Genomic DNA, 26829 nt, shown 5'->3' with positions numbered 1-26829 from the left:
CTGACATTCTCTGTACTTCTCCATCAACACTCTCAGAGCAAACATCACATCTGTAGTGCTCTTTCCTGGCATGAAACCATACTGCTGATCACTAATCATCACCTCCCTTCTTAACCTAGCTTCCACTACTCTTTCCCATAACTTCATGCTGTGACTGATCAGTTTAATCCCTCTGTAGTTACTACAGCTCTGCACATCACCTTTATTCTTAAAAATCGGTACCAAAACACTTTTTCTCCATTCCTCAGGCATCCTCTCACTTTCCAAGATTTCATTAAACAATCTAGTTAAAAACTCCACTGCCATTTCACCTAAACACCTCCATGCTTCCACAGGTATGTCATCTGGATCAAAAGCCTTTCCATTCTTCATCCTCTTCATAGCTATCCTTACTTCCTCCTTGCTAATCCACTGCACCCACCCCAACATCCCACTCTCACCTGAAAAAAAAACAAAACAAAAAGAGCAATCTGTTCCCCCCAAAAAATCTCACCCCATACATAGCTGTCCATTTCACACACATGTCCACTGGACATGTAATCTGGTCTAATTGGCATCACAACTTATTATTGTTGTCCTCAACCCTTTCTCAGTGGGTTTGAGTGCTCAAATCTACCTTCAAATTCAGTGTATATGAACAGCAGTTTCTGTAGTAGAAATGGGCAGCTATGGACCTTCCCCAGACCCTTCCTGCACATCGCTAGCTATTTCCACTACTGTCTTACCCTCTCTGTGCCCCTTTTTCACCACTTTCCTATCAACACTTTTTTCTTTCCTTTTAAAGAAATTAGCAAGGTGGTAAGCGGGAATAAGCACTTTTAAGCAGTAGTAAGCGGCATTCAACCTGTTTGCAAGGGGGTATGCAATGCCTACACTGGTTAAGCAATGTAGAGGCTAACTGGGTATAAGAAACTGTAGCCAGAAGTTAGCAGTGCTTACCTCCGCGCAAACCGTGCAAACCCACTTACAACTGCTCAAAAGTGCCTTAATCACTCTGTATCCAATGGCCATTGCTCTGCCCAGCAACAAAATAAACAGCCTTTGCAAGGCTCAAACTCAGGACCCTGCACACCATAGTCAAAGTGATTTATCACTAAGCCATGTCAGATATACATAACCTGATATTTTCACAAACATATCCTCCAGCCCAGTCATTCAACAGTACAGGAAATAGGTTCATAGGTTCATAGGTAGGTACTAGGCTATTGGCCCTAGGGCCTATATAAGCCTAGCCAAAAAGGTACCCTGGCTTTCGCCACCCAAGAAAATTATTTTCCTGTGCCACTGTTGAGCAGAGCCACAGAAGTGATCCCTGGGGTGACTTTCCTATTTCCCTTCCAATCATCAAGATTTTTCTTGAAGAGTGGTAATGAGGAGCTCTGTTTGACATATATAGGTAGTCTGTTCCAGAGTATGGGAAGTCTCTGGGACAGGAATCTATCCCTCCAACATGTTCTGTTTATTGTGGTGACAAGGTTGAGGTCCCTACAGCATGTAGCTCAAAGGGATTGGGATTTCTTTAAATGGAGCATATCCAGGAGCTCTGGCTTTGATATAGCTTTGTATGTTAGGCAGAAATCGTCTCTGAGTAGGCGATATGTGACGGAGAAAAGCTGGAGTTTTTTTAAACGGTCTGCGTAGGGCATCTGTTTGAGGCCTGTAATCCTCTTTGTGAGGTATTTCTATGGCCTTTCCAGTTGTTGTAGATGTCGTGTGAGGTACATACCAAAAGGGGCATTGTACTCTATAATGGGTCTAAAGAGTGATGAGTAGAGGAGAACAATGATCTCTTTTTTTCTGGATGAGAAACCTTTTATGATGAGATATGCCACGTAGAAGGATTTCCTGACCACTCTGGCGATGTGATTATCAAAGGAGAGACTGCTGTTCACCTGTGTCCCAAGGTTTCTTATGACACTTTCGGTGTTTAGTAGACTACCACCTATGTTGTAGTTCATGGGTACAGAGTTTTTACCAAAGGGGATGACAATACACTTTTTGGCATTGAGCTTCAGGCCATGGCTTTGACACCAGGCATCTGTCTCAGTGAGGCCCTTTAGTAAGATGTCCACATCGTTAGGAGTTTTGATTATGGCTCCTAGTTTGCAGTCATCTCCAAACTTCATTAGCCAAAGACCTTCTATGTTAGCCTGTACTTCAGAGAAGTAGATACCAAATAGGAGAGGATCCAGGACTGAACCCTGTGGTACTCCACTTGTCACTGGTCTGAAGTAGAATTTGGAGTCTGCTACTTTCACAGTGTGGGTTCTGTCCATGAGCCAGTTGGCAACCCATCTTGTGACATAGGGATTTATACCTAGTTTAGTGAGTTTATCTGTAATTCCAGAGTGGGGGATGGTATCAAAAGCCTTGGTGAGATCTAGATAGGCTGTGTAATCCACCTTACCCTTATCTATGGCTTTGGTGACTGCTTCAAAGAAGTCTATCAGGTTTAGGAGACATGCTCTGCCTTTTACAAACCCGAAATGGGTGGGGTTCAGAGGTTTTAGATTACCAATGTCTGTTTATGAGTTCCATGATGATATGTTCCATGGCCTTGCAGACCAGGCTCGTCAGACTAATGGGGCAGTAGTTCCTGGGGTCCGTCGTTGCTACCCCTTTGTGGAGTGGGATAACCAACATGGTGCTCAATTCAGTGGGCACAAAGCCTGAGGTGAGGTTATGATTGAACATGGTACTTAGGTGGGATGCCAGTTCATTCTGTATTTCATGTAGAACGCAGCCTGGGATATTGTCAGGTCCCATGGATGCTGTGTTCTTGGCTTTGGAGAGTGTGTTTTTTTACCTGTGCAGCTGTGATTACAGGAACTTTGCATTCTTCCGTTATAGAGATGGGCCTCCTAGGGGTGAGAGGGGGTAAAGTTAGCACTGAACCTATCTACCAGGATGTTGGCAATATCAGTTGGTTCTGTATATTTAGTGCCATTGTGCTGTAACTCAGAGCTGACCTGAGTGTTGCCATTGAGATTCTTGACATAGCTATAGAATGCTTTGTGGTTTGTTCAACATGTAGATGCATGTGTGTGTGTATATATATTAATATCTAAATACATAAAACATATCCTATGTATGTAGATATATATATATTAATATATAAAAATATAGACATATATATATATATATATATATATATATATATATATATATAAAATCATATATACATACAAATGCCTACATCTATAGATGTATATGTCTACATTTATATGACTAAATATATACAGCAAGTTACATATATGTAAGCAGATATATATAGCTATGTAGGTATATACGGACATCGTTATATTTATGTAAGCAGATATATATTTCTATATAGGTATATACGGACATACATCTGTAGATAACAATGTGTAAATAACAAAAACATATATGTCCACATGTGCCGTTAATGGGTTTGAGAGGCCCCAATCAATATATGTCTTGTATGAGTAGGTATACACCCCCCAGCCAAACACGTCCAGCCTGCAATACACTACCAAGTGTTGTAGATCCCATAACCAGGACCTGACTTGACATGGGCATCCCTAGGATACATATACACAGACACATATATACAGATACAGATATACATATCATACATAGGCATTACATCTGACAAGTATCTGGACATTGCATCTCACTGGGTGAGTACACTAAACTGCTAGGCATGTAACAAAGCACTGTGCAGGCTACAGGCAGACCGGATCAATACTGGCCTACATTTCCTATGAAGGAATGCACATGTACCTGCATATATAGCAGGCTCTATAGGCATGTCACAGCACAGAGTAACATATATCTGTGTGAAACTGCATAACCACATCCAATGTGAACACAGACACAGTCACATATGGTATGCTAGCGTATTATTACAGTATATGGACTATCTGTTCAGCAGCAACCTCATATGTGCTTCTCACACACTAACCCTACATATACTGGGCCACTACACAATGTGCTCCAATCTTGAATGTGGTATGGGACATGTGCGTGTATGGCCCTACAAACCTGTCAGCCAATAGGGTGACATATAGTGGAGCAGCATGTAACATCAGATAGAACAGGTCCAAGAACAATGACATTTACCACAGTCTGTACACAGGCCAAGCACATATTAACAATACACACACTGCCGACAATCACCATAAGTACACAGACCTCAGTACTGTACACACAAGCACAGAATGTCCAGGTTATGTCATCAAATATAACCCCTACTATACATAACATGTGTAGCAGCCTGATATCTCTCTGGCTTGTTATCAGATATGATGTCACTAATGATGGTGTACAGCACATATGCACCCCTTACTGTATGACATATGTACAAAGGTTGACAGGTTTGTGGCTGGAGGCACATACACAGGGCCAATGTTGACATGTTGCTGTGATAACCTCATACATTTACTGTTGTAACTGGGTTTGTTGCAAGATATGTCCTATGAGGGGTATGAAGTCAGTAACTGTCATGGCTGTCACCATCTACAGACTGCAATCCTCACACTACCTTCTGCAGTTCACAGATAGGTGCTCTGTGGGTAACACCTGAAACAAAAGGCACCACACACTGTCCAATCTGCAGATGACCCGAGATGGGTGTTCCCTCATAAATATAGCACTGACATGGCAGGTATGAAAACATGTAGAACAGCCATATCCACACACACCCTGTTTAACCAACATTGCTCCAAATGCAGTATAGCAGCACTTATAGTCTGTAGTCAGGTCAGGCACATCTCCCTCCTGTGTGTTAGCCTGTTTCCACAGTGTATGCTGTTAGAGGTAAACCCCAATCCATCTGATATGCTGTTTGCCAAAAAAACAGATCAAGTTCCTGCTCACAGTGAAAGAAAGGCCCAACACCAACACAATGTTCCTAGATATTGGTGTGTGTTTCCATGCAGTTGGCTATGGGAATGTTACCACAGCTGTCCCACATGCAATCAGCTAGAGCAGGGCTGCAATTGGTGCAGAGGCCATCAGCTGATCTTGAGCATCACTTAAAATACACATGCTGCTGCCTAAGCAATGCAGGTGTAAGTCTCCACATCCACCAGAGAGGGAGTGAGAGAGGCAGACAGATGCACAGAAAAGCCAGAGATGGGTGGGAGAGTAAAACTTAAGTGTGTTTGTGTCACACACCTACCTGTACAGGGTATCAAACCCCTGATGACTATGTAGTGCTATTATATGTCCATGCAGTTAGTGGATGCACCACATAGGTCCATAGATTCAAAGGTTCATATGTTCATACTAGGCTATCTGCCCTAGGGCATTTATAAGCCTAGCCAGCGTGTGTTTGGCTTTCACCACCCATTTTAAATTAATTTTGCTATGCCCTTTTTCGAGGTTAGTATACTGTGCCTCTGTCTAACAGTGACACAGAAGTGATACCCGGGGGTAAACTTACGATCTCCCATCCACTCATCAAGATTCCTCTTGAAGAGAGTCAATGAGGGACTCTGCCTAACCTGGACTGGGATTTTATTCCAGAGTGAAGGGAGCCTCTGGGTTATGAATCTATCCCTCCAGCATGTCCTATTTATTTCAGTGCTGAGGTTCAAGTCTCTCGAGCGTGTAGCTCGATGGGATTTGGATTTTCTGAGGTGCAGCATGTCCATTAATTCCGGGTTGGACATGGCTTTATACTTTAGGCACAGATCGCCTCAAAGCAGGCGGTATGCCACTGAGTAGAGCTGGAGTTTCTTTAACCGGGCAGCATATGGCATCTGTTTGAGCCCTTTGATCCTCATGGTGAGGTACTTTTGGGATCTTTCCAGTTGCTGCAGGTGTCTGGTAAGGTACATCTCAAAAGGGGCATCGTACTCAATTATGGGCCTGATGAGGGATGAGTAAAGAGGTACGATGACCTCCCCTGATCTAGATGTGAATCCCTTCATGATTAGGTGGGCTATATAAAATGTTTTTCTAACCACTTTGGCCACGTGGTTGTCAAATGAGAGATTGCTGTCAACTTGGGTCCCCAGGTCCCTAATTACTTCTTCTGTACTTAATGGATTACCACCTATGTGGTAATTTGTGGCACTGTTTTTGCCAAAAGGGATGACTATACACTTTTTGGCGTTTAGCTTGAGGCCATGGCTCTGGCACCAGTTGTCTGTTTCTATGAGGCCCTTTTGGAGGATGCTTGTGTCGGCTGGAGAGTCAATTATGGCGCCCAGTTTGCAGTCATCTCTGAACTTGGTCAGCCACAGTCCTTCCGTGTTGGCCTGTACCTCTGAGAAATATATACCGAACAAGAGAGGTCCCAGGACTGAGCCTTGTGGGATGCCACTTGTAACTGGTTTGGAGTCTGACATGGCTCCAGCAATTCTAACCATGTGGGTTCTGTCCTTGAGCCAGTTTGCAACCCATCTAGTGACATAGGGGTTTATATTTAAGCTGGTGAGCTTATCTATAATGCCTGAGTGGGGTATTGTATCGAAGGCTTTTGCGAGGTCCAGGTAGGCTGTGTGGACCACCTTCCCCTCGTCAATGGCCTTGGTGACTGTTTCAAAGAAATCGACCAGGTTTAGGCAGGATCTGCCCTTAACAAAGCCAAACTGGGCAGGATCCAGTGTCTGTAGGGCCCCAATATCTTTATTTATGAGGTTCATGATTATCCTTTCCATAGCTTTGCAGACCAAGCTAGTCAGGCTTATGGGGTGATAGTTTCCAGGATCCGTTGAGGCACCACCTTTGTGGAGAGGGACCACTGTTGCTGTACGCCACTCTTTGGGTACATATCCTGTAGTAAGGCTGAGATTGAACAGTAGTTTTATGTTTGAGTTTAGCTCTTCTTGGAGTTCATGTAGGATGCAGCCCGGGACACCGTCTGGTCCCATTGATGATGTTTTTTTGCTTTGGAGAGGGCGGCTCTTACCTGAACATCTGAGATGTCTGATGGGATAGATATTTGCCCTTTTGGTGGGGAGGGGGGGGAGAAGTTTGCGCTGAACCTGTCAGCTAGGATGTTGGCAATGTCTGTGGGTTCGATGTATTTTTTGTCATTTTGGACTAATTCTGAGCATATCTGGGAATTCCCACCCAGGTTCCTAACATAATTAAAGAAAGCCTTGTGATTATCCTTAGTGTCCTGTGCAGTTTTTTTCTTGAAGCTGGCCTTAAACGATTTTATGTGTGCCCGTAGTTTTTTGCTAATACTGACCAGAGATGCCTTCCCTTTTTGGGATTTTGCTCTATCATGTAGTAGCTTCCTCCTTCTATTGTATAGTTTGTTTATGGCTGGGGTCCACCAGACAGGGGGTCTGCCTTTGGAGGATTGGGTCTTGGTTTTATTTGGGATTGCATGATCCATGCATTCCTGAAGGTGTTCATAGAATGCGTTTATAAAGTATTCTGCAGTCTGGGCGTATTTTCCACAGGCTCGGGGCTTTGAAGGATTCCACCTCGGTTTTGAGGAGTGTGAAATTTGCTTTAGAAGTTTTTCACTGTGGTTTTCTGGGCAGGGGTGGGGTTGGGATGTGAATATCCAGTGAGATTAGTTTATGGTCTGATCTTACCAATGAGGGATACACTTCTGGTCTGGAGCATAGAGTCCCCATGTTGGTGATGATCAGGTCCAGTATGTTTTCCCCTCTTGTGGGAGTGGTAACAAGTTGTTCCATAGCATTTGAGTTTATAAATTCTAGGAACCTTTGGGCTAGGGTGTTGGAGCTAGAGTAATGCTCACAGTCTATGTTTGGATATTTGAAGTCGCCCAATATAATGGTGTTTGGAGAGACCTTCATATTTTCCAGTGTTCTCAGGAAGGCCGAGTGGGGTTCCTGGGTTTGGGAGGGTGGTCTGTAGCAGGCTATAAACTGGAAGGCAGTTTTACCCACTGCTAGTTGCACATGGATAGTCTCTGATGCTTCATGCTGTGCCACCAACCTGGAGGTGTGGGTATCTTTGACAAATATTGATACCCCCCCCTTCTTTTGTGGTTTGGTCCAAGTTTTGGGGCCGAAAAGCATGGTATGAGGTATAACCTGGTAGTGCTGGGGTGCTCTCGGGAGCCTTGAACCAGGTTTCTGTTACTGCACAGATATCGATGTTCTCCATGCTAAGGAGAGTTTCGAGTGCGTGCATCTTGAGGTTTAGACTTCTGGCGTTGAGTAGCATTACTCTTAGTTTCTTATCCCTTGTCATACCTATGGAGGTGGGTTTGTCTTTTGAGCCTTGCCTAAAAAAGGCACTATGGGGGAAGCAAGAGCCTTTGCCAATATCCGAAAGCCCAGGGGCGACAGGTGCAAGCCATCCCTAGTGAAGCATCATGGCTTGTTGAGCATGTCATCCCAGGCTGACAGGCATTGGATCCCCCTTTAACTGACACCAATACTTAAGCCAATTGTTGAAATTGATCATCTTGTCTTCATGTTGTGGCATCATTCTTGGTGAGGGTAAGATGCTACTCAAGGTCAGGGTCATACCATCCTGGGCTACATGCTCAGAGAGCTCCTCTATGTCTCTTTTCATGTAGTCCAGAGAAGTATGTCTCAGGTCATTCACACCAGCATGGACAATGACCGAGTCATATTTGTACTTGCCTTGGAGTGACCTGAGTGCTTGTGTTATGTGGTGGATCCTAGCGGCTGACAGGCAGCTCACTGTGACCTTCTCATTGTTCAGCCTGGTGAGCGGGACGTCAGTGTGCCTGACGATAGAGTCACCTATTGCAAGTGTATCAGGTGTGTTGTTTAGCCTTAAGGGCTGTGACAGTTCAGCACACTGGCTTTGTGAGCTATGTGTTGCACATGTTTTGTTTTGGGGTAGCGGTTGCTTGGATGTTTGCTTTGGAGGTCTCTGCTGCTTAGGCAGATTTTTATTTAGAGCCTCTGAGTATGTTTTTGTGTGTTTATGTGTTTGGTTTGCTGTCGTGGTAGGTCTATGTGAGACTGGAATTGTAGTGAGTGTGGATTCCTTCTCCTCCTGACTGGTTACGCCAGTACTGAGTTGAGAGAGCTTAGCCTCCAGTTTGGCTATATGGTTGCATCTCTCACATGTGCTGGAATTTGTTGGGAGGAGGAGAGAGTTGTCTGTGTACATGAGGCAGTTGTAACATTGCCTCAAGATTCCCAGATTCACCAGCTGGACCGGAGAGGAGATTGAGAATTGACCTTTGGACATGCTAGAATAGTATTGGGAATTCCTTTATAATTGAAAAAAAGGGCCAATGGGGAACAAGGTACTCAAGGGGAGTTTGTGAGGGTGTAGTGCTTTTAATTTTTTAGTGCAGACTTATATAATTGCTTTAGTGAGCAAGTGCCAGGTAACTTAGATGCAATGTGTTACAGGTAACTTAAATGCAAAAATGACAAACAGTAACTTTCTTTCAAGTGAAACAAGGAAATAAGTACAGTAAGCAATGCAGATATCACTAGGGATCCACAAAAGCGCTGAAAAGCCGCATTTTAGGTGGAATTAGTGTTTCAGGGAAATAAGCAAACAAACAACAAGCATACAAACAACGCTAGATTCAGCAGGCCTGGATCTAGTCTATGCTACAGCAAACAAGGTGTACCAATTTCAGTAAGAAACAGTTCAAATATGCAGGCACTATAAGCTTTAATAAGAAATTCCCAGCTCAGAACGGCAGAGTCCAGCCTCTCCTCCCACAAGAGTGCAGACCACGAACATTCTTAATGTAAAATAACTGGCCTGAAGCCCAAGTGCTTAAACCAGAACTAATACACTTTTAGAATAACCGACACTGAGCCCTCAATCAGCAGTTCCCAACTTAGAAGGATGTAAGCTACCTGTCCTGCCACCACAGTGCAGGCCACCAACCTTCCTAATGTAAAACAACTGGTCTGAAGCCCAAGTGCTTAATCCAAAAGACTTAGAATGATAGCTACACTTTAATCAAGTTACTACCAAGCAGTAATAAATACAATTGAATACTTTAAAGAATGCCTGGATTAGTGCTCAAGTTATACAAACAAAGCTAGATTCAGCAGGCCTAGATCTAGTCTATGCTACAGCAAACAAGGAGTACCAATTTCAGTAAGAAGCAGTTCAAATATGCAGGCACTATAAGCCTTTAACCAGAAATTCCCAGCTCAGAAGGGCAGAGTCCAGCCTCTCCTCCTACAAGAGTGCAGACCATGAACCCTCTTAATGTAAAATAACATGTTGGGGAGCCCTCAGAATGTATATGTGATGGTGCGTGACATCTGCAACAGGGATATGGTAGCTATGTGGTAGGTGTAGTGCACGTGCCTGTTTGCATGAACAGGTGTCAGCGTCAACACAGCCACACTCTCACAGGGATGCACACATATTGACACACTTGGCAGGGCCAGTAATACAGCTTATCACTAGTGGGATTGCCACAATGCAGTACTGTGCAGGTATCACATGCACCACAGGGGTCATATGGAGGTTATATGTGCAAAGGGTATGTGGAGGTGTCTGACATCAGACAGCATTCTTCAGTATGCCAATGGGGGTTGTAGTGATTGTAAATGGAGTCATACACATCATACACCACACACACAGACACTGGTGCCAGTGCTGACATGCATGGGTGCACTGCTTCACGGTGTGTTGTGGTCGATGGTGCCAGATGGCTTTACAAGGCTAGGAAATGGGTATACCTTGGCATCAGGCCACATGACAATGGTCTGCAATGTGGCTCAGGGGTGTAGTCTCTGGAGTTGCCCACACAGGTGGGTATTGTATTCACTATCCAGTCTCCTTGGTGATTATTGCTTGTGGCCAGTGCTGTGCATTGCTTGCCATGTATGTGTTCCTTAGTCCATGATATGGATAGTGTCTGGGATGTGCACACCTCCCACATGCATGTACAGTGACATGTGGAACTGTACCTGGGGGAGTCTGGCCCATGTTGTGTACACAGAGTGTTATCATCAGGTGTGCCAGTCCTGGCCTCATGTGGTGAGAACTGTTAATGGACAGTAGGTTGACCTGCACCTATATTGATAACATGATACTGGTATTCCCTGGTGTCAGTGGCCTCTGTCTATACAGGGCTTGTGTGTCAGGTATGGTATGTCCTTTGTGGGTAACATTTGATGGCACCACAGGTGTTCAGTTGGGAACATGGGGGAGGTGCACTATCAGCATGTACATGGCTATTGGACTGATGGACAGGGTGAAATGCCCACTGTAGCCCACTGCAGTCACACCATGGTTATCAGTGGGCAATATGCAGGGTACTACTAACATAGCGGCTTTTGCCTAGGCAAGTGTGTGTGTGTGTGTGTGTGTGTGTGTGTGTGTGTGTGTGTGTGTGTGTGTCTGTGTGTGTGTGCATGTATGAGACATGGGTTGAGAGTGTTCCCTGGGTAATACAAGGGTTGCTAACATTGCTCAGTGGGCATTGATGTCACATTTAGGGGTATGGATTTGCACCTCAGCCTCTCAGCTATTTCACATCTGTTATCCCTGTACAGTGGACATTGTGATATATACTTGGCCCACCATATAAGAAGTTTGCAAAATCCACTCCACATTGAGTCCAGTTGTTACACACTAACAGCCACCTCCACACAGGATACAAATGACAAACAGACACACATGCACACCTGTCATGTCTGGGATTAGAACTCCTACCTAACTAGTACATTACAATACAGAATTATGCCATTATAAGATACACCATGGAGATTACTGGAGTGCTTCTTCCCCAAAGGTGTATTTCACAGTGAATGACATCAGCAGGAATGCCAAAGTAGGGCATTTGAATTGTACTGAGTGTGACTAGCCTAAAATGCATTGCTCCCTACACAGACATAGAAATACACACAAAATGTCCACAACTGCCATGTGTGAGTAGAACCCCTACTAGAGTTCTATATCACACTACAACATGATGCTGTTATAGGACACACCACAGGGATTGCTGGAGTGCCCCTTCTCCAAAGGTGTATTTCACAGTGAATGACATCAGCAGTATTGCCAAAGTAGGGCATTTGAATTGTACTGAGTGTGACTAGCCTAAAACACATTGCTCTCTACACACACACACACACACACACACACACACACACACACACACACACACACACACACACACACACAATTGGTAAGTCTGGGATTAGAACTCCTACCTAACTATTTTATCTCACTACAGATGTACACAGTTATGGAACACACTACAGAGGTTACTGGACTACAACCTTCCCAGGGGTGTATTTCTAGGTGGCTGACGGCAGACTTACTAAAGTAGAGCATTTGAATTGTAGGGAATGTGACTACCCTAAAAAGCATTGCTCACTACACAGACACACACACACACACACACACACACACACACACACACACACACACACACACACTACACACACAATTGGTAACTCTGGGATTAGAACTCCTACCTAACTATTTTATCACACTACAGCTGTACGCAGTTATGGGATACACTACAGAGGTTACTGGACTACAACCTTCCCAGGGGTGTATTTCTAGGTGGCTGACATCAGCAGACTTACCAAAGTAGAGCATTTGAATTGTAGGGAATGTGACTACCCTAAAAAAGCATTGCTCATTACACAGATAGACAGACAGACACACACACACACACACACACACACACACACACACACACACACACACACACACACACACACACACACACACACACACACACACACACACACAGACACACCCACACACACACACAGTTGCCATGTCTGGGATTGGAACTCCTACTTAACTAGTTTATCACATTACAGCAGTACACAGTTATAGGACACACCGCAGAGATTACTGGGCTACAGCTCTCCCAAAGGTGTATTTCACAGTGGATGACCTCAGCAGGCTTGTCATAGTAGAGCTATGGGGAGGGCAGTGTGTGTGCATGGGCCATAACCCACTCATCTAGAGGTTGACACATCACATGCGGGCACACACAGGGTCATATTTCACAGGTACATGTATACAGCTGCTAGATGACTATGTCCTTGTACAATCATGTTAGACAGCTACTGGTGGCTAGTATCTACAGTGAGTGACATCTGAACCTCATGTGGTTGTGGCCCTTTGGCTGTGTGCTGGGTGGGACAGGCCTGGATGGCTCCTTGTCACGTCACCCTCTCCCACACATCTATGTACATCTGTCTTTGGCTTATTATAGTGTGTTGTCCTTAGATATATGTCTATATTCCCATCCAGTGTGTGTGCAAAGCATGAGTGGTGCATACTGAGGGGTGTCTGCACTAACATCTGCGACTTCCAGATATGTCTGGTCCACTGGTGTTTGCAGACATGGCTTTCATTTGTTTAAGTGTGTGAGCATGCCCAGTATGAGTCAGAGAGAGGTGTTATTCCCTGGGTCCTTCCTGTGTCAGTGTATGTGCTATGCATAGCCTCTTTGCCAAGGCCAGGGCATACTGGGCACATCACCTTCTGCCTACTGGGGCAGGCTCAGGTTGTTCCTCCTCTGAGTCACTCTGTGCCTGTGCAGGCCTTGGCAATGGTGGAGGGCTGTATGGCCCCGCCCCATGCTGTTCCTGCTGCAGCTGTTTCCACAAGATCATATTGTGTAGCATGACACATACGATGTCAATTTGGGTACATGTAGCTGGTAAGTACTGCAAGGCTCCACCGGATGTGTCCAGGCACCGGAACTGTGACGTGAGTATCCCAAACACATACTCTACTATAATTCTGGTCTGTGTGTGTGCTTCATTATGGAGTTCTTGTTCGAGTGTGTGTGCATTTTTGATGGGTGTCATCAGCCATGGCTCCAGTGTGTATCCAGCATCCACCCCTAGATGACCATGAGGAATGTCCCCATTGGCAAATCTCTGGTACAGCTGCATCAGATGCCAGATATGGGAATCATGATAGCTTCCAGGGCAGCCAACACACACATTCATTATTATGCCCTGGGCATCACACACGACCTGGCAGTTGATGGAGGGAAGCCCTTGTGGTTGATGTAGACCCTATGCTGCTCACTGGGTGGTGCCTTGATGTGTATGTGCATGCAGCCTTTAGCACCCACTATCTCAGGGTATGCTGCTATTTGGTGGAACAGTTGCATATTGCTGGCCAACGCCTCATGGGTGTTGGGGAAATATATGTGCTCACCGACAAGCTGACATAGCATACAGGAACTGGTGGAGTACCCTGGATGCTGATGCCTGTGAGATCCCCATTATATCCCCAGTTGGCCTTTGGAAGGTACCTGTAGCTAGTATTCGTAGGCCTACACATACCTTGGTATCCACTGGGATGGGTTCCTCTCTAATGTTAGTTCTGTGTGTCAGGCATGGCCGGCACAGCTCAACAATTTACTGTAGGAGGTCCCTGTCCACCCTATAGTGTTCCACTATCTCCAGCTCATGTAGCCCCTGGTAAGTTACCCTGGGTCTGTACACTCTTCTCCGTCTTCTTACTGTGGGTTGGTCAACAGCATTCACATCATCACCACCCTTAGCCTCTTCCACAAGTTGTTGTATGATAGCTATTGCAGCCCCTATCATTTTGTTGTTTTGATTGTTAAAAGTTCTCCACTTGTTTACACCGGTGGTGTACAGTGTGGGAAAAAACAGAGGGGAAGGTGTTTGCATAGTTTATAGTAGTGTTCTGAGCTGGGCTGGTCTGCTGCCTGTGTAATTGGCTGATTCTGATACATTTCACTTGCCAGCTATGCTAGTTCTCCTAGATTACCTTCCTACTGCTGTTGACCCTTCCCATTGCCTTCCTGTTTAAGCCCAGGGGCACACCGCACAAACACATTGCTCAAATGTGCACAGAGCTGCTATTTCCTGGTTTAACTTTTGTTTTAAACCTTTAAAACCCAGTGCGTGGCACGCGCACCCACTTAGGCAATGTAAAGAGTGCTAGGCAGATTCAGACACATCCCTTTGCTTAGCTGTGGTAAGCTAGGAGCAAACCCTAGCCACAGGGCTCCAATCTGCTTACAGTATGCCTGACACACACCCCCATGATGTCAGCTAACTTCTAGGCTTGCATCAACTATTCCTACTCTTACACTGTTGGGACCTGACTAGCATGCTGGGGAAAACTGGGATTCACTATCATTCCCCTCATTTTCATAGGATTGTCTGCTAATGCATCGTTACATGTCTCACACTGAACCTCCCCCTTTAGCAAACACTACTCACTGGCCATGTTGTCTTCTGCCTGCCATTGACTTTCATGGCAGAAGAGTTAGAGTGCTTATTTTAGGTTTATTTTATTATTTTCCCCAATCTCGTTTGCATGCCACTGCCCTACGCTTAAACAGACAAGATTGGCCAAAAAAAAAAAATGTTTTTTTTTACATTTTTTTTGGCTGTTTGCAGTGCCAGTGGCCTTATATTTGGCCATTGGCATGCTTCCTCACTGATATGCAGCCTTTATTTGGCGCTGTCACAGCACTGTTTTGGATTTTGCAGAAATGTACTCGGTAACTAACCGAGTACATTTCTGCAGATTGTACTAGTCCTGCACGAGCGGTTTCAAGCTTCCTGGATCACCGATTCACCTCATTTGCATGGATTTCTCCTGCAAATGTGGTGATTTGCATACAGAGGCTTAGTCCGTGCAGGACTAGTGCAGGAACGCTTGTGCACTCCCCTGCAGGCTGTTCCTGGATCGCACGGCAGACATATTTATTGCCTGCTACAGCTCCTGCACTAATCCTGCATGCCATGCAAGGCATGCAGAATCCAGGGGGTTGTCTTTTTCGAAAATGCATGCTGATGCAAAACCTTTTCCATCAATAAATGGATATACACTGCACACAGCCTGTGTGCAGAATTAATGTGATATTTACTTTGAAAAAATGAGGAAAGTAGTGCTGGAAGTGCCACCTTTGTGTCATCAAAGTGACAAGTGTGATAATGAAAATACAGGAAGTACTGTCCTTTAAGTCAGTAGACAGCCATAGTTTGTGAGCAGGAAATAACAGTAAAATGAAACAAGAGAATATCTAGTAAATTGGATTTGCAGTGTGGGAGCCATCCAGTCATCCCAGAAGAAAGAGAAAGACTGCAGGTAAATGCCAAAAGTAGTTGCACATGATCTGTAATTGTGGTGTTGCTTCCATGTGCTAAATCTACTACTTTCCTGCATTTTAAATGTGTCTGTCATTTTAGTAGCACTTAAACAAGTTTTTGATCAATTATTTAATTTCTTTGAATTGTGCAGTCACCTGACTGAACTCATTAATTGCTATATTGTTTCTCTGCAATTAATCTGCTGTTTTCATTCCATTTCTGTTAGTTATAACTTAGTTATGTTACTGATATAGCAAAGTTTTAGCCACGTATGTTAGGAGTCTGAGAGATAGTGGTGATTATTCTGAGAGAGAAAAATAAACTGCTGCTGTTTCTGGAAATCTAGCATTATTGGCTGGAGCCAAAAAAGCAGAACTTTTACCTCACTTTATGACAATATCAGGAAAGTGCCACTATTTCTTCTGTACACATTGTTGCTTATTAATTTCTACAGTTTTAGTGTTATTTAAATAGGTTTTGCTTATTCTGTTACATTTTCCTTGCTGAAATTGAAGTTTTGTGTTTGAATAGTCACCTGACTGAATTATTTAATTGCTGTGTTGCATCATGTAATAAATCTACTGGTTTCCCTTCATTTTAACTGTTTCTGCCAGTTTTAGAAGCATTTAAACAAGTTTTTGAACACATTTTTCATTTTCTTTACTGGTAATTAAGTGCTGAATTGTGCTGTTGTCTGACATAATTCATTAATTATTGTGTTATTTCCCTTTGCTTAATCTGCTGTTTTCCTTCCACTTCTGCTGTTTAGAACTTAGTGATAAAGCAAGGTGTGTAGGCAGTCACAGAGAATGAGGTAACTATTCTGTAAGAGAGGATAAGCAGCAGTTGCTATTTCAGAAAAGCTAGCATTACTGGCTAAAGCCAAAAGCAGTTTAAATGCTGTTTTTCATCAGTTTGTTTAAATTCTTAGGTCAGCTATATTGTGTTGAACTACACTTTGCAAGTGCCATGCAAACCTAAACTCGATAGATGCAGGCACTTAGACTGAAGTTATAATCCAACAAGCCCAGCCAGAGTCATAGCCATCTGCAAGCTGTGCTAAAGGTTGTTGTTGTTTGTCTTTCGGCTTTTTCCCTGTAAGGGGTTGCCACAGCAGAACTTCGGTCCTCTAATGATTGGCAGTAGATTTTTACGAAATGCCGAGGTGCCAGCTTGACGCCCAACCTTCAACAAAGGCACGCCCATTTACGCACGCATGTCTTTCGAACGCTACCCAACCGCGGGGAGGACATGCAGACTCCACACAGAAGGCACTCCCAAGCCAAGCCGAGAATCGAACGGGAGAACCTCTTGCTGTGAGGTAACAACGCTACCACCGTACCACCGCGGCATATTTAATATCTCATTATTTATAATCAAATTAAGTTAGAGTAAGCTGTTACTGCCTTAGTAGAGCACTTCCATTAGTTAAAGGCTAGACTACAAACAGATGAGTCTAATACCATTCAGATAAGTCTTATTTCTCCAAATTTCTACACCTTCATATCATTCAGACAAGTCTTAGTTCCCCAAATTTCTGCACTATTGGACAAAATGGAAGATCAGGCATGTATCCAGGACTGTTCATAAGCTTCTGAGCCCCGCAAGCCTTTCTGTGTTGGAGGGAAGCCTTCTAGCTTATCAGTGGTAGTGGTAAGCACTAGGTAGCCTATCTACTACAAGAAGAGTGGTTCTGGCCCAGAAATTGTAGTTTATTGGCCGTTTGGGCAGTTTTTTTTCTATCTCTCTCAACTTTCTGGTTTTAAAGCCCCTGTTTGTGCTTGATCCCCACCTTTCTCGTAACTAGTCTAGTCCAGGTACAGATTTGCTCTATCCAGGACTGTTTATAAGCTTCCGAGCCCCCCAAGCCTTTGTGTTGGAGTGCAACCTTCTAGCTTATCAATGGGAGTGGTAAGTACTAGGTAGCCTGTCTACCACAAGAGGAGTGGTTCTTGGCCCAGGAATTGTAGTTTATTGACCATTCGGGAAGTTGTGCATCTCTTTTATTTGTAAGGCAAATACCTTAACCATTAGGCCACCCTCCCCTCCTCTATATAAGCCTTCTAGCTTAAAAGAGAGACTTTGGAGTGATTGAGTATCAGTTTTCCGTATTTTCTTGCTGTACTTAACTGTTTTCTGCCTAAACGCTGATTTTCCAGCACTTATTGTGATTTAAAAGCTTGTTTTTTTCACATATTGTACTTATTTGACTGCCTGCACTTTTAAAAAGTTGTTGTTTGTTTAAATAAATTGTTTAACTGTTATAGGCTACACACTAAAGTGCGATAGCCTTTTCTCATCGCTTGTAGTCGTTTAAAGCTGTTTTAAGTGTACTTTTTACTGTTTTTGCCTTATCTTTTCAAAAAAATAAATAAATAAATTTCTTGTTTCTCGCCTTTCTAAGCTAGTATAGTCCAGTTTTCAGGCTAGTGCTGAATTCAGGGCTATGTTACAAGTTTCTGAGTTGCCCATACCTTACTTGGATAGAGGGAAGTTTCTTTGTTCACCTGTGAGAGAGGGGAACTTTGAGCAGCCATCTGTCCCTGGAGGAGTGGTTCCAGTCCAGAAGTTAATAGTTTAAAAAATGTGTTGCACAGTTTTGTGCGTCAGGCAGCACCGGTTAGCTAGGATTAAATTATTCCCGGCTCCACTAAGTCTCCTCTTCAGTTTTTCACTTGAAATTAGTCTAACTCTCAACCTAAGCACTCAAAAAGCATCCTACAGTCCAGCACTTGCTCAGACTTAATAGCAAGCATGAATATACCCCGACACTTGACTGCCCAGCAGGGCAAGGCTCTTTATCCACCCCTCACCAACCAAGTGACTAAACAGCTCACCCTACTATTCAGGCATGACCAAAGGGCAACTTCAGGTGTACTCTCCAGTCCAGCTGGTGAATCTGGGTATCATGAGGCAATGTTACAACTGCCTCATGTACACAGACAGCCCTCTCCTCCTACCACAAAACACTAACATATGTGAGAGTTGCAATTATACAGCCAAACTGGAGGCTAAGGTATCTCCACCCATGACTGGAACAGACAGTCATGAGGAGAAGGTTAACACTTGCACCACACCTCCAGCCTCACATAGCCCTACTAAACCAGCACTGGCAAAAAATACACATAAATACACTAAATCATACTCAGAGGCTCTAAATAAAAACCTGCAAAAGCATCAGAGAGCTCCAAAGCAGACACCCACAAAACCTGCACCTCTCGTCACAAACCAGACAACACATAAAACACAAAATCAATGTGCCGTACAATCACAGCCCTTAAGGTGAAATAACATACCTAACACACTAGTAATAGGTGACTCAATAGTCAGGCACACTGATGCCCCACTCACTAGGCTGGACAAGGAGAAGGTTAGTGTTAGCTGCCTGTCGGGAGCCAGAATCCACCACATAACACAAGCACTCAGCTCACTGCAGAACAAGTACAAATATGACTTTGTCATTGTTCATGTTGGTGTGAATGACCTGAGCCATACCTCCCTGGACTACATGAAAAGAGACATGGAAGAGCTCTCTGATCATGTAGCCCAGGTGGGTATGACCCTGACCCTGAGGAGCATCTTGCCCTCACCAAGAATGATACCGCAGTATAAAGAAAAAATGATCAATTTCAACAATTGGCTAAGCTTCTGGTGTTATTCAAAGGGGGATCCAGTATCTGTCAGCCTGGGATGACATACTCGACAAGCCGCATTGCTTCGCAAGAGACAGCTTGCACCTGTCACCCCTTGGCTTTCGAATACTGGCCAAGGCTCTTGCTGCCCCCATAGTGCCTTTTTTAGGCAAGGATCAAAATTCAAACCCATCTCCGTAAACAGCACAAGTAAAAAAATTAGGGTTATGCTACTCAACGCCAGGAGTTTAAATTTCAAAATGCATGCACTCGAAGCACTCCTAAGTATGGAGAACATTGACATCTGTGTAGTAACTGAAACCTGGTTCAAGGCTCCAGAGAGCACTCCAGCACTACTGGGCTACAACTCATACCACACATTTCGGCCACAGAACACGGACCTAAACACAAAAGAAGGGGGTGTATCCATATTCAAGGATACCCACACCTCCAGGTTAGTGGCACAGCATGATACCTCTGAGATCATGCATGTGCAACTAACATTGGGCAAATCTGCAATGCAAATTGTTGCCTGCTACAGATCACCCTCCATGACCCAGGACCACCACTCCACCTTTCTGGAGACACTGGAAAACATGAAGGTCCTACCAAACACCCTGATCTTGGGAGATTTCAATTACCCTACCATTAACTGAGAAAACTACTTGAATACACACTCCCAAGCTCAGCGCTTCCTGGAATTTATTAACTCAAATGCCCTGGATCAGCTGGTAAACTCCCCTACCAGAGGCCACAACATATTGGACCTGGTCATCACCAACATGGGTGACAGATGCTCCGTACCGGAGGTCAACCCGTCACTGATTAGATCAGACCATAAACTAATCACCCTGGATGTCTACACCCCCCCCCCCCCAACCAAGGAAACCCCAGTGAAAAACTTTTCTAAAGCAAACTTCACCTTACTTAAGGCAGAGGTGGTAAGTTTCACAGCCCCCACACTAAAGGATAACACTGCCCAAGATGCAGAATCCTTTACAATTGCACTCTATGAGCACCTACAAGGATGCATGGATCATGCCATCCCTAGCAAAACCAAGACTTACTCCCTTAAGAGAAGGAAACCAGTCTGGTGGACCCCTGTCATAAACAGGTTATGCAACAAAAGGAGGAAACTAGTTCAGAAAAAAAGCAAATCCCAAGAAGGAAAGACATCCCTGATCAGTATCAATAAGAAACTAAGGTCCCTCATAAAATCATCCAAGGCTAACTTCGAAAGAAAAATAGCCAAGGATTCGAAATATAACCAAAAGCCTTCTTTAGCTATGTCAAGAATCTAAGTGGCAACTCACAGATATGCTCTGAGATAGTGCAAAATAGCACAAAATATACTGAACCTACTGATATTGCCAACATACTGGCAGATAGATTCAGTGCAAACTTTACCGCCTTCTCACCTTCAAAAGGGCCCACAACAATACCGGAAAAGTGTAGTGTCCCGGAAATCACAGAAGCATAGGTGAAAACAGCCCTTTCAAAAGACAAAAACACAGCATCAATGGGGCCAGATGGTGTCCCAGGCTGCGTCTTGCATGAACTACAGAATGAACTAACCCCCACCTAAACACGCTGTTCAACCTCAGCCTCTCCACAGGCTACATGCCCATAGAATCACGCACAGCAATGGTTATTCTGCTCCACAAAGGAGAGGCCACAACTGACCCTGGTAACTATCACCCCATAAGCCTGACTAGCCTGGCCTGCAAGGCTATGGAGTGCATCATCATGGAACTCATTAACAAAGACATTGGGAACCTCCAAACACTTGACCCGACCCAATTCAGCTTTGTTAAGGGCAGATCATGCCTATTAAACCTGGTTGACTCCTTTGAGACAGTTACCAAGGCCATAGATGAGGGAAAGGTGGTTCACACAGCCTACCTTGATCTCACCAAGGCGTTCAACACCATTCCTCACTCGGGTATTATAGAAAAACTCACCAGCCTGGACATAAACCCCTACGTCACAAGATGGGTTGCCAACTGGCTTACAGACAGAACTTAGACGGTAAGAATAGCGGGCTCCAGGTCTGACTCTAAACGAGTCACAAGTGGTGTCCCGCAAGGCCCGGTTCTGGGACCCCTACTGTTCAGCATATATTTCTCAGAAGTACAGGCAAACACAGGAGGACTATGGCTAACCAAGTTCACAGATGACTGCAAACTGGGAGCCATAATTGACTCTCCGGCTTACACGGACATCCTCCAAAAAGGCCTTACTGAGACAGACACCTGGTGTCAAAGTCATGGCCTCAAGCTAAAATGCCAAAAAATGCATAGTCATCCTGTTTGGGAAAAACAAAACACTCACAAATTACCACATAGGTGGCAGCCCCCTTAATACAGAAGAGGTAATAAGAGATCTGGGGACCCAGGTAGATAGTAATCTCTCCTTTGACAATCATATTGCCAAAGTAGGTAGGAAATCCTTCTATGTGGCCCATCTAATTACTAAGGGGTTCGCATCTAGAAATAAAGAGGTTATAGTGCCCTTCAACTCATCACTCATCAGATCCATCATAGAGTACAATGCCCCATTTGGGATGTACCTCACAAGACACTTTCAACAGCTTGAAAGACCACAAAAGCACCTCACCAAGAGGATTACTGGCCTCAAACATATGTCCTATGCAGCCCAGCTGAAAAAACTCCGGCTGTACAAAGTGGCATATCGCTTACTCAGAGGTGATCTCTGCCTGACTTACAAAGCCATGTCCAACTCAGAACTGATGGACATGCTCCACCTAAAGAAATCCAAGTCACTGCGAGCCACGCGCTCTAGTGAGCTAAACCTCACCACAACAATAAATAGAACATGCTGGAGGGATAGATTCCTGTCACAGAGACTCCCCATGCTTTAGAACAAAATTTCTAACTACATTAGGCAGAGCCCCTCACTAACACGCTTCAAGAGAAGCCTTGATGAGTGGATGGGTAACAGAAAATACACCCCTGGGATCACTTCATTGGCTCTGCTTGACAGAGGCTCAGTTAATTAATCAATGGGGCGGTGAAAGCTGACACACTCTGGCGAGGCTTATAAATGCCCTCGGGCAGATAGCCTAGTACCTACCAATGGACCTACTGTCTTCCCTTAGTTGCTAACCTCATAACACTTGGTATATTTATGCAGTTTAGCAACTGCATGATGCTCTCAGATAATAAAATACTACACCATTATAAACTACCTGTGAGAAAATCAAACATTTATTTAAGATGGAGGCAACACTCACAAAAAACACAGTCTGTAAGCTCTGCGTACTCCCTCACAACACCTTCACACAAATACATGGAAAATGACCATAGGATGATGCTGTAACAAAAGTCATTGCCTAAACCTCCAAGGTCAAATAAGACTAGCTCTCAGTGGAAATTAAAGAACAGAACACATTCTGTTATATCCACAATCAATAATCATCAGAAAAAAAAAATCAGCATACGTCAAGTACATATAAACCCTCCACTAACAATAATATACTGGTAATTGGTGACTCCATAGTATGACACACAGACTCTACTCATAAGACTACACAAAAACAGGGGTAACAGTGAGTTGTCTTTCTATTGCTGACATTTCTTATGCTTCAAGGGCCCTCAAGACACTTAGGATGAACAAATATGACAGCAACAAGGTGGTAGTCCATGTGGGTGCAAATACCCTGCCACAGAAAATTCTAAGGGAAATACAGAGAGACATTTCTGAGCTCTTCATGTATGTCACAGGTACAGGAATGAGTGGTATTGAGAGGAATTCTGCCTTCACTACGAATGATGCTGAGGTACATAGAAAGGATTATTGATTTTATCAATTACTTCAGTGGAACTCAGTCTGACATATTGCATAAAGGGCAAGGATAGGGGAACACTGAGATGAAAAAATGCTGCAGTTTGGTATCCATTAAAGATGAAGGCAGTAAGGAAGTTGGAAATAGAGGATTGTTTTAACATGTGTGTTTTCCTATTACAGGTGATAAGTAATGGGATCCTGGGGTATTAATACACTAACTGGACGAGGAACTGATTGCAATATAGACCAGGAGGCATGCAGCACTGAGATGATCTGGACTGATTGAATATGCAATGGGTCAGATACAGAAGGAAAAGATGGGCTCATCTTTTTTCGGATAATGATATGAAAGTTGTCTTGTAAAATATACCTAAATGTGTAAATGTACATTTGTTTGAGTGAAGTCAGGGTGATAAAGCCCTTTGGCATCATCTAGTCTTAGTGTAGGATTTAGGTCCTGGTGCTTTGCATTTCAGTGCTACATATTTGCTTGATGTGTCTGTAACTTGTCAGATGAAGTAATGACTGGCAAGATTGTAATATAAACAGGAGAATGAGGAAGGCATTTTTAATGTTAGGTAATGGTGAGTAAATACAAGGAGCTTCAGTGGAAGAAAGAAGCTTTGTGTACCTCAAGGGTATTAGAGCTGTAGCTATCTCATCTAGCACCAAGTGCCAGTCAATGAAGTACCACCCAAGGGCAAAAAAAGGACTTTGATTTACAGTAGAAAGCTGATTAGTCCATGACCCCACACCCCCAGCTCAAAATGGACTTTTGCTTTAAATGTGGACATCCGATTTGCACTTGTTTACCAATAGGCTCCCTACAGATACTACACAACCCGCATAGCTTAGGTCTTCAACTAAAGAGCAAAAACTGATACTGATTACAGTATACAAATATAGAGAATGTGAATAATAAGAGAAACAGGTTATTATACAAAGAGACAGTTTTTATTTTGAAGTTTGGGACTTTGGTCCCACAATGTTTAAATATTGATGGTTGTTTGAAATGTGTTATGTAGTTTAAAATATGTCTTTAAATGAAATTGTTCAAATGCATATTTTTAGGTATTTTAATGCTTAATTGCTTAATTGATTAATGGATTGAATGTTTTATTGGATGTTAGTGGGTATAAAATGAGTTAGTAGCATTGTGAATTTACTCCTTGAAGGCTTAGTACAAGCCGAGGTGCCAAAGTGTTTTGCAATAAATCGGGATTTACTTGACTATGAGTTGTTTCTTTTTAATATCCATCCAGCGTTTGTTGTATATCTGATACTGATTACTGTTGGTTCTTTAAGAATGGATGAAGAACAAAGGACAATAGAGCTGTAGGGGGCATGTTGTGCGAAACAGTGAAGCAAGGGAGAGTCCTGGTATCAAACATTAATGCAGTGTGGATTGATGGGTGTAGTGGAGTGGGATAGCTTGAATTTACACCAAAGCTGACATTCTAATAACATCAGCAGCAGGGGTTGGCAGATCAGTAATAGATCAGTGGATTGGAGGGTTGTAAAACTGGGGAATGGCTTGTGACGAAGTAGGAAATATGAATAGAATATAGGCATTAGTGAAAGCTGTGGGAGTGAGAGAATTGTAGGAGTAGGTTGTGTCACACCACTGCATGAGTATAATATATTGGTGGCAGGGAAAATTTGGTTGAATATGAACTGGATGATGGTCAGCAAACAGGTAAGATAATGTTTATGGTGCTATTTGGTGCTATACTATGCTATGCTTTAGGTTCTTGTTTCATGTATAGTTTTCAGAAGGCCAAATAAGACTAAAATCTGTTAGATTTTTAATACAATTCACACAAAAACCTCTGCAAGGACGGCAGGTGCACAGGCTAAAAGGCAATATCAAAAAATAAAACAGCCAGCACTCAACTGGAGCAAATATCTAGTTTTAATGTACAAAAACAGACCGGTTTCGGCCTACAGGCCTGTTTCAATGCAAAACACACCAGTACATTCCCCATCTTAAAAGAATAATTATAGCCCATTCAATTATTACAAATGTTCATTAAGACCAGGTGGAAACAATCCCCCAATTTTACTATCCAAGACTTTTCTTTTTTGTTCAAAACATTATGCCAACCACTTTTCATTGATCTATGTCCTAACACCCTATCAATAATAATGAATTTAAACATTGCTGTCTTGTGTATAATAGTATGTTTATATAAGGCATTAGTCAGATACTTATTTCTAATGCTACTTAGATGTTCTGAAATTTGCAATTTTAATGGTTGTTGGTTTAAAAGGCTGTGCAAGAGCAAATAGCCAGATATATAGCCCAGTCACTTTTACACTTGCCAAACATTCTAATAGAAAAAAACCCTAGATGTGTTCTTACTTGAAAATTCCTTAGTTGAACATATGAATTTCAAAAGGAGCAATGGCCACAGGGGTAACAACACACCACTTGTGTACCATCTATAGTAGTTTGTACAGAATTTATAGAGGGTAAAAAATGTTTATAGTGGCTAAAGTAACTACTTAAAGTTTTCCCTTGCCGAAAAGAAAAAGAGCATGTCTGACCTAACAACTCACACAACCTGTCATCTGTTAATAAAATGTCCCGATGTTGTTGTATCATATCTAAAAATCTATGAGTGTTCCTACCATAGGTGGTAGTGAATCTAATTTTGTTGCTAGAGCAAGGGCCACAATCTTTGTATTTCAAAAGCTCTCTTCTTGAATATGATTGTACTTCCGTACTAGTCTGCCTAACCTGTGCCAATGAATAGCCTTGTTCAACAAAACGACCTACAAGGTCATTATCAAAATGCATATATTCTTCAGTATTGGAACATATTCTATGTATTCTCATAAACTATGATTTAGGTATATTTGCTGTAATGTGCTTAGGATGACAACTGGATGCGTGGAGTAAAGTGCTGGAATGGTGGGGTTTTCTATAGAATGTACTAGACAAAGTTCCATCAGATTCCTTAGACACTTTAACATCTAAAAAAGAAATAGATGTAGCATCATAATTTACTGTAAACCTAATGCCCCACTTGTTTTCATTCAAATATTGAACAAATTCCTGTAAATATACAGCATCTGATTTCCACACCATCCAGCAGTCATCCAAAAATCTACGCCAGATATCAATCTCACCAAGAAAAATGTTGTGATGTATATCATATATTATTATCTGTTCCAAATACCCCATAAAGAGGTCAGCATAGATGAGTGCAAATGATAGCTGTACCCCTCAATTGCAAAAAAACATTTGGTGTTAAAGAAAAAAATAATTTTTAGATAACACATGCTCTGTTAAGCATAACAAAAATGTATTGAAGTCCAGGCTGTATAAGGACATCCTGTTTAGTCAATATTCTAAAGCAAAATACAAACGAAAATCAGTTGAGAACAGTCCACCAAATAAATATAAATGCCCTGTC

This window comes from Protopterus annectens, chromosome 6.part0, assembly GCF_019279795.1.
Source record: "Protopterus annectens isolate FY-2018-M chromosome 6.part0, PAN1.0, whole genome shotgun sequence".
Lineage (NCBI taxonomy): Eukaryota > Metazoa > Chordata > Ceratodontiformes > Protopteridae > Protopterus > Protopterus annectens.
The sequence above is the reverse complement of the archived record's forward strand: the minus strand, read 5'-3'. Positions refer to the sequence as shown.